The sequence below is a fragment of the Etheostoma spectabile genome, chromosome 5, assembly GCF_008692095.1.
Source record: "Etheostoma spectabile isolate EspeVRDwgs_2016 chromosome 5, UIUC_Espe_1.0, whole genome shotgun sequence".
Taxonomy (NCBI): Eukaryota; Metazoa; Chordata; class Actinopteri; order Perciformes; family Percidae; genus Etheostoma; species Etheostoma spectabile.
Genome location: NC_045737.1, coordinates 1,125,451 through 1,135,001, shown reverse-complemented (window position 1 = coordinate 1,135,001; position 9,551 = coordinate 1,125,451). Strand labels below are relative to the sequence as shown.

Sequence of the window (9,551 nt, the reverse complement as noted above, 5' to 3'; positions counted from 1 at the left end):
TCGCTCTGTATTAAGGTGGACGTCATAAGACTTTAAACAAGAACTGTCTCAGGGCTGTGGTGTGTGGTCAAAAACCCGACTGGAAGGTATCAAGAAAAGATTGAGGTGTGAAAAAATGCTTTTTCACAATGATTTTTAACTTGAGAATTGAAGGTTTTGATATCATATAGTGCCATGAGGGACTTTCTAGATTGTTCTTTTTAACAGTGGCTTGATTACTGCAGTTTTAGGGCCTGTGGGAAATACCTGAAGGGAAGAGAAGTGGTGTAATCTGTAGAAGATCAGAAGTCCACAAAACAATCAAACATTTTTGAAAACCCCAAAGCAAAAAGTCGATTGTTTTCCTTTCTTCCTCATGAAATTCCTCAGAATATTTAATATTCTAAAGCTTCCTCCCGACTTAGAAAAAAAAGAAATGTTTGGAGGGATGCTTTCCTTTGAAGCGTCACATTAATTCACATCAGCTGTATGGGCGTGAGAGCGAGAGCAACGGCTTTTAGCTGCAAGGCTTCCGCAAAAGGCTGCTCTTATGTTACCTCGCCTATAGCTCCTCTTCGATCCCTCCTCCCTCCTCTGGGCAGAAAAAAAGAGCTTTGAGACGGCCTTTACAAAAGAGAGAACAACTTCTGCTTCAGCTGAGGATGGGAAAAAATGGGTGGGGCAGGAACGAGGGATTAAAATGCCCTGCCCTTGTTTACTTTCAGCCCAAACTAAACGGATCTATCGGCGTTGTAGGCGTAGCGTACTGTCCAAGTGTTTTATTTTCCATTTATTTCATTAATTGTGGGGTTCTATCCCCGTTTTTGTGGATTTGTGTCTGCTTACATTACAATAGGCCTATTTCTTGTATGAAAGCCCTAAACAAACGTATATTTTACTATTATAAATATTATTTTATACATCATAATACCCACAGACTATTTTTAGAGGCTGGTAATCACTGCATACATTTCTGATTTAGAAGTTTGTGATCTTGTCTGATTAATCATATTATGCGTTACATCTTCGCAAAAACTGAATTTCTCTCATGCATTACAAATAATGTGTGCAATAAAGAAATCACACATATAACTGTCTAGTAATAAAGACATATAAAGAAATATTAGTTAGTTAGGTTTAAGTAATATCAAGCTAACAAATAGGAAGTTGAACGGTATTAAATTTAATGGATTCATCTTTTCCTTCTTTGCGGGTCAGCAACGGAGTTTTACATGACGTCCTCCACCTAACCATAGATATGCACCAAATGCATAACGCAGGCGTCTGTGGGTGATACCCAACTCTGGAGTGACCATCGCTGTTCATCGCTCCCTCAGCCTCCAAAGCTAGATCGCACCAAGTTCCCGTCAGTTTTCAGATAATCAAGGACTTTAAGAGGCGACGGGGACTTCTGCAGAGGGCAAGTGCTTATGGGAAGTGAACAAGGGCGTGTTGAACCACTTCGAAATGCAGCCATGTTTTGCCAGCTGCTGTCTTCTTCTTCCCAGCCTTTGCACATTGCTTCACACTTGTAGTTTTTTTACACTTCTTTGCTCATGACCACCACAATGTGTTCAGGGGAATAGCATGAAACCAGCTGCAGGATATGTTCTATGGGGCGCTGTTAGTGGTAAAAAACTCCCAGGTTACTTTAAATATTCCTGCTATATTTATTGTGCCTGAATGCCACAGAAATCCCTGGCCTCATGTCGTCTTAATTAAAATGATCCAATTAGTTTTACAAAAGATGCTTACAGACTTACAGGTATTGGAATTGTCAATACAGATACAGCAGAGTTATCAAAACCTAATTTTTTATCTTTGTCACAAGATCCGTACATTCATACTGTATATAAATAAGGGGGCTTGACCAGTATGGATGTTTGATAATATTGACTAATATTTGAGTCATTAGTCATTCATATACTCATAATAAAATGGACACCAACCAAATGTAAAAACCAGAATTATTGTGCCATTGTATTATTATGGGTCATGACCGAAACAACGGGATAAAGGGTACAGCGGCCGAAATAGGTTTCCCGGAGGGGGGCTGGCGTCTCCCGTAGAGATAGGTGAGAAGCTCAGTCATCTGGGAGCGGCTCGGAGTAGAGCCGCTGCTCCTTCGCGTTGGGAAAGGACCAGTTGAGGTGGTTCGGGATACTGGTAAAGATGCCCCCCGGGCCCTCCCTAGGAGGTGTTCCAGCACGTCCAGCAGGGAGGAGGCCTCGGGGAAGACCCAGGACCTAGGTGGAGGGATTATATTCAACCTGGCCGGGAATATCTGGTTAGCGTGGCTCTGGAAAGGGAAGTTGGTAGTGCTGGCCCCCGCGCCTGACCAGACAACGCGGACAAGATGGATGGATAGTCTTACTATTAGTACAAATACATAAATATTCCTCATTCCTGAATTTTGCTTTTATCATTCCAATTTGGAATACAGTCAAAATGTGTAAACATAATTTATTCCATTTAATGGCTTTGACCCGTGTTGTTCTTAATTAACTGTACAACAATCATACTGTAGCTTATCTATCTAGTGACAGAAATCGTTTGCACAAATTTAACACTTTCAAAATATTTCATTCTTTCGGATACATCTGAGGTAGCTGCACGCATGCTGTCTGCCAGTGTCTTCTTTTGATATTACTGTACAAACCGGGGACACCAAAGTCCCCTTATTAAACGCTGACAGCAGCGGGAACTCATGTCAAACGCACAAAATGGTTCAGCAGTGCTTCAGGTTTGTTTGGTGAACCGTCAGCAAAGCCCTCCCCTTCCACCAGTGTAGCCTCCTTTGGCACATGGGCACAGCTTGTTGCGTTCACGTGAGGCTCTCATCCAGATGATGAGGTTCCAGCGCTGGCCGGAGGAGATGGGCAGGCCCCGTGCATGTGTTGACCGCGATGGAGGAGCCCCTCGGTCACCCTGTGTTCCACTCTGAACACTCAGTCTCACTAAAGGCACCTGCAGGGGCCACACCAACCACTTACTTTAGACATGATTAGCATTACTGTTAGAAATGACATTGGAATATAATAAAACACAGGTTTCTGCAGGTTTCACTAAGTCAAATTAAAGCCTCGGGAACACCTACACAGGTGATTTCGTTAGTATGGCGGATTGGACTCTGCTCAGTTGAAGGTAGGCCAAGCTTAGATGGGAATTTCTTCTCACAAATCTGTTTTTTACCAATAAAATGACAAGCTGTCATTTGTCCTGCCCTACCAAATGCAACAAAGCGAACAGGAGACTCAGGAATACATTAACCGATCGGTATATACACACCCCCACAGTCCTGGGAATGTAAATGTAAATGTGCTGTTTATATTTATATGGAAGAGGTCCAGTCAGCAGGATTAACTGAAAACACCTTGTGGGCGTTCAGGGCCTTTAAGACTTTTTAAGCCCCTTATGAATTACATTAAACACAACATTAGCATTGTAGGTCCGACGTCAGAGTCGAGAAACATCTAAAACAATTCTCTGATTCCTTATTCGCAATTAGGACGGGTGTCTAGTCACCCTGTATGGACCCAGAGCACGGGTTGGGTATTATTTTGTGTTTTCAGATACAGTCATAAAAAAACTGTCATGAAAACAAGACCTTGTCTATACATCCAGGGACGATGTGTCTAACTCAACAATCTCACATCTACCAACAAAACGTACAGCAGAAGACCACGCAAAACATTTCAGACTGTCCTGCCACCGTATACCTGTTTACATCCAATGTACACTGTCACGGTTTTTCACTATAAAGTCACTGAATGGCTGATGTTCAATCCTGCCGGCTCTCTGCAGCGCGCGGGCTGCTGCCCGACTGCAGTATGGAGGTGTGTACCAGGCCAGGATGGAAATTAACTAACAACGTAAACATCAACAGTCTACTGACAGGCAGTTCAAATTTGATTATTCAATAAATTATTAGCCGTCCATTTTCATATTATACCATATTTGCAGCGTCTTGAGCCTTTTTGGTAAGGTACTAGGAAAACTCACCCTGGAGTAAGTTATTCTCCCCAAAACCAAGTTTCCTTTTTATTTTTAAAGATCTATACGGGGAAAAAAAATGTATTTTTTTTGCAACTTCGTCTTTCGCTTCTTGCACAAAACATATAAAGGACAACTTTTATTGCAATTTTTTACAAAAAGCTCCACAAGTTAGGTATTGGGCCTGCTACATCTCTAAAAGCTGCAAAATCCGGAGGGACTGGTATAGTACAGTATAGTGTTGTAACTGGTATGTTCACCTGTCTCAATCACCAAAATAAATGTGGCCCTCGGTGAAGTCCTTGCCCAGGGAAACATTTAGGGTGACCTCTGCGTTGTCGTAGTGGTAGCTGACTCCAGGTCTTCATTCGTGGTCATATTTAACAACAAAGCCTTGGGCTGTCCAGGCCGCGTCCCCCACAGTCCGGGTACAGCCGGGAGGCGAGCGGGGGGTGCAGGTAGAGCTCACGAGGGGCGTGATGAAGCCATCGTCAAAGCCCAGTTCATTCAGGAGGATCCTGGAAGAGAGAGAGAAAACAAGAAGAATATCTTCAATAAGACAACGTAACCCTCAGGATAATTCTCTGACTTCCTCAGACTCTACAGTCTGAGTAAGACCGAAAAAAAATGCTGTAAACTAAGAATGCTTTCAAAAATATAAAGATGATTGTTTATTTTATCAATTCACAAAATGCAAAGTGAGCGGACAAAAGACAAATCTAAATCACATCAGTATTTGGTGTTACTACCTTTGCCTTCAAACCAGCATCAGTCTTGTAGGCAACTTGCAAAAGTCAGGGATTGTGTGTTGTTTTCGTTTTTTGTTTTTTGTAGGTGTATGATAACCAATTATACCAAACGGTCTGTTTGTATACTCCCTCAGCTTCTGTGTTCGCTTTTGCGTTATCCTATCTTTTGGGAGGTTTTGGATTTTGAACTTTGTTTTTGGCTGCTTCGTCTGAACCTCCTTGTGTCATTTTTTTTTGCATTTTTTGATCCCTTTTTGTATTTGCCCTGGTTTTTTGGTATAAATCCTCAACACTAACGCCTGCTCCTGCGCGTAGGGCCTCTAATCCCGAGACTGTGAACAGATGCTGTGTTACTATTAGATACACTTGCATTTGAAAGCTTCTACTTTACAGCATTTTTTCATACCTGCCTAAAAACCTTTGCAGTCAGAGCTCTTTCATGGGTTCTGCATTTAATCTTCTAATTTAAGGTTTCAGCTAAGGCCTCCATCTCGGCTCGAAGACATGCCAGCATGACGTCGCCGTCAGGTGAAAATCTTGAATGCCCAAAACCGGAGTTTGACACCAATGAAAAAAGACTAACAGCCTAACGGCGGCTGTGGCTCAGTGGTAGAGCGGTTGCCTACCAATCGGAAGGTTGGTGGTTCGATCCCTGCCCTGCGTCATGTCGAAGTGTCCTTGGGCAAGACACTGAACACCCGAGTTGCCCTCGTGCTGCGCATCGAGGTGAATGTGTGTGAGTGTTTACCTGATGAGCAGGTGGCACCTTGTTACGGGCAGCCCCGGCCCAGTGTATGAATGTGTGTGAATGTTGAATGTTTCCTGTTGATGTAAAAGCGCTTTGAGCAGTTGTTAAGACTCGGAAAAGCGCTATATAATACAGCACATTTACATTTACATTTAAAAGGGTGATACATTGATTCATAAAATTGAAAATATGGAGAACAATGTTTTGTCCGAAAGCGACGAAATGCAGTTCCTCGCTGTCAAATTACCCTAGAATTTCCCTGACTTCTAGAAAACCATTAGTTCCTGCATGTCCCTGCCTGGAATGTACCTCTCATATTTCTGGCCAAGAATCAAAATGTCATGAATGACTCTGAACAGTGATTACCGGCGCTTTTAGGGTTTCAACCTGTAGAAGGCGTACATTACCCATAGGGTTTCTGGTTGTTGGGTCTCTCCTTTCGGAGCAGAGGACTGCTCAAAGTGCTCCAGCTCCTCCAACAGCTCCTAACAGAGCTTTTCTCAAACACAGGGAAGCGATAAACCTTGGAGCTTTAACAGAAGATGGGATCAATAAAGATGCTCCATGTGCATTTAATATTTCATATTTTAAGCACATCAGGGTTTCCCTGCCGTATAAGGTTTAGGTGCAGCACACGAGCGTTTGGGGCACCGCCTAAGTCGAACAGAGGCAACTAAAAAGATATTTCTCAGATCTAAAGGTTCTAGTTGGACTTCTTGAGCAAGTTTTGTCTTTAAGTTTTTTGGTGTTTTTTTATGTATTATCTGTTCCAAAAATAATGTGAAAAAGAGACCAAAACCACCTTAAAGGGACACAAACTGGGGTGTTTTGTGGGTTTAAAGGTAAGAATTTATGAGTCACTTTTTGCTCTTTGCTTCATGTTTTGCACATTGAAACTGATGTGAAAACGAGCCCAAGCTATCCTATATAGTGTAAAATGTCTAATAACTTCCCATATACATTGAAAAACTGAGCCTCTGGAACATTTGACTGCTTCACTTTTAGTTTTTTGTCACTGTAAACTAAAAGACTTGCATGGTTATGGGTACCATTAATGTCAACAAAAGAGAAAATAGTACTAATAACAGAGATCATTCCATGATGTAAGGGAGCTACTACTTCTTATTGGAACATTAGCCACTAAGGAATGAAACACTTTCCAGCTCACCTGCCCCTCTTTCTGCAACCAAGTCTTGGAGACCTTCTTCGCTGATGTCACGTGCTTCGACAGTACTCAACAATCTGCTTGAACTTGGTGCGAGGTAGGACTCCTGAGGACAGGTGGTGTGCAGGTGTGTCTCGCCAAGGTGTTCAGGACACATAGTAATGAACTCTACTCTATTAGCAGTGGCTGGGCAGTAAGTACCTGCAGATGGTAGACGTGGGGATGGAGAGGCCGGTACGTGTTCTTTGATCAGCGGAGCTCTCTCAGCGACGTCACACCTAGACGCCGCCGCCTGTCCACTTTCCTGTGAAAGCTAAACGGAGTAGTCATACAGAGAGAAATAGGTAGGTTACCTCTGATCTCATCTCTTCAAACAAAATGCTTTCCAGTGATCACTGAATATCTACTTGATTATCCCGTTGTACCTATTAAGGCTAAGTACAGCACCCAAGCCGTTTTTGGCACCACCTAAGCCGAATGAATGTAAAATCAATGTGAGCATCAAAACTCCCTAAATTACTTTTTTTCACATCTAATAAATGTCGTCCTTGGCAAGTTTTTGTCCCTAAGCTTTAGTGCGTACTTTAAATATTAATACGTCCATTCAATTCTTGCCAAAGAAGACCATCAGTTCCATAAACATCTCTGTATATTTCTAAGTTCGGCTATGGTTACAAATTGATGTCCGTCTGGCGAGACTATCACACACAGGTGGATTATTTATTTATCACCATCATCATTTAGGACTGATCTCTGTCTCTCTGTATTTCTAGTTCGGCTCATTCAGAGATCCTCGCTGAACTTCTGGAGTGAGTTTGCTGCACTGAAAGTAAAGGGGCCGAATAATTTGCACGCACCACTTTTCAGTGTTTTTATTTGCTAAAAAAGTTTAAAATATCCAATAGATTTTGTTCCACTCACATTGGTCCCACTTGTTGGTGATTCTTCATAATTTTTTTTATATCTTTATGTTGAAGCCTGAAATGTGTCAAAAGGTTGAAAAGTTCAAGGGGGCTGAATACTTTTGCAGGGCATGTATGTCTAAATCTGTCACTTGATGCCTTTTGGAGATTTTTTCCATCTTGTCTTTGCTTCTTTATGCACATAATACATTTTTACCTGGGGTGCCCAAACTTTCGAACCAAGCTTGTAAGCTTTTCTGTACTGTACTGATATTTCTTGTTACTGTATCAGCGGCCAAACACAGTAGTACCGATATAGCCTATCTCTGTAATAAGCTAATATATGAGCCTGGCCAATATATCAGTCTAGCTCTATATCAATTGTCTGTTTTGTAAGACTAACAGTTTACTACCCAGAAATAGTCAATTTACCATTCAGAAGGTTAGAAAGCCCTATATTATTCACTTTCGAGAAACGATAGAATAACATTTGTGCTTATTTCCCTAAAATGTTTTTAAATAAAAATGAAATAAACTTTAATTATATTAATGGCAGTGACTTAGTTTACTTTAGGGTTAAATCATTCATCTAACGTTTGAGCTTAAGGAGGAAGTGTTTGAAATGTTGAGTGAGTATTTTCCGTTATGTTTGAGGTTACGTCCCACCTACCTTAGGTGAACCTAAGTAATGTCAGACCGACCAAATGTTACACCACTTCTTACCTTGTTGAACCACTCCCAAACTGTTGGTCCGTCACGCAGCCAAGCCTCATGAGCAGCTGTGTAGCAACAATTAAGATACACTTGTTGTCAGTAGAGTTTTAAAACGGGCATTAAGCCAAATACTATTTTTGTTTTTCAAGGAACTACCATCGACTCACCGTTTCATAATCCTGCGGAACCGCTGCTCGGATAAAAAGCGGACATGGATCTTGTAGTCCTCCAGGAAAATATTATCAGTGGTGAAACAGTTGCAATATAAAACTGACAATTTCCGTCTTCCTTGTTTGTCATTATTGCCCGTATAAATAGAATAAAACGCATAACAAAAAGTAATACCAGGACCTGACAAGCTTCACAGCTAACAGTTGCTACTTCTGTGTTAGCTAGCAGCAACAAACAGACATAAACTTCCGGTTCGAAGTCTCCAAAGTAAAATAATATAAATTAAAAAACGTGGACCATTTTTTGTCAGAGAGGGTAAAAGGTAGCAGTTCCCTCCAACTATACATTATTCATAATACATTTAGTGCCAATAATACAGACTTCAAACTAATTTAAAATATACACCTTGATAGCTGGCTTGGCTAGCTAGTATCATGGCAAATTGACAGTTCCACATTGTGACCACTAGAGAGCAGACACGCGCTGTACGCTATGAACCCATTGTGTATTTGAACATAGCCTGTTTATAATATATTGAAAGCGATGTGAAATTTATAGCATGTAACTTAGGAAAAAAACTTTTTGACAGCTAAAATAAAATGGAACTGGAATCACATCAGCCCATATGTAAAGAAAAAAAACACAAGAGCTCGCCTCAGAATATTATAGAGTTGAAGGAAATAACCTTTCAAATATCATAGAGTGCTAATCGTTCTAGACTAAATCATTGATACAGCCGACAAAAAACTACAGTACGTAGCCTTTACTTTGGCTTGAATTCATTTGTGGTCGGTTTTGCTTTTTTACAGTTTGCTCCCGTGAGGTGTCGACAAAACACTCGGTGTATAATTGAATTTTTTTTTTTTTCTTCTGATAATTCATTTTTACAGTCTAGGTTCAGCAAATCAAATAAAACTTCAAACTAGACAGCCAATTTCCATTTGATTTTAAGAGGCTGGCAGAAGTAGCATTCTTGTCAGAAGGGGCACCATGCAAAACAGTGATGGCAACCGCATAAATGCAAAAGTAGAAGAAGAGAAAAAAGAACAAGCACGAGCGTTGTATCTTCAACTGATGTGGTTTTGCTGAGGATATGATCTTCGGTAGCAGTAGCTAGCACTGCTGCTAAA

General features: G+C 41.2%; 1 pseudogene; it reads right to left on the bottom strand.

The window, feature by feature from the left end:
- Nucleotides 1–2,684: 2,684 nt before the first annotated feature.
- LOC116689319 (2-oxoglutarate and iron-dependent oxygenase domain-containing protein 2-like) lies at nt 2,685–8,550 on the bottom strand (annotated as a pseudogene).
- Nucleotides 8,551–9,551: the final 1,001 nt, after the last annotated feature.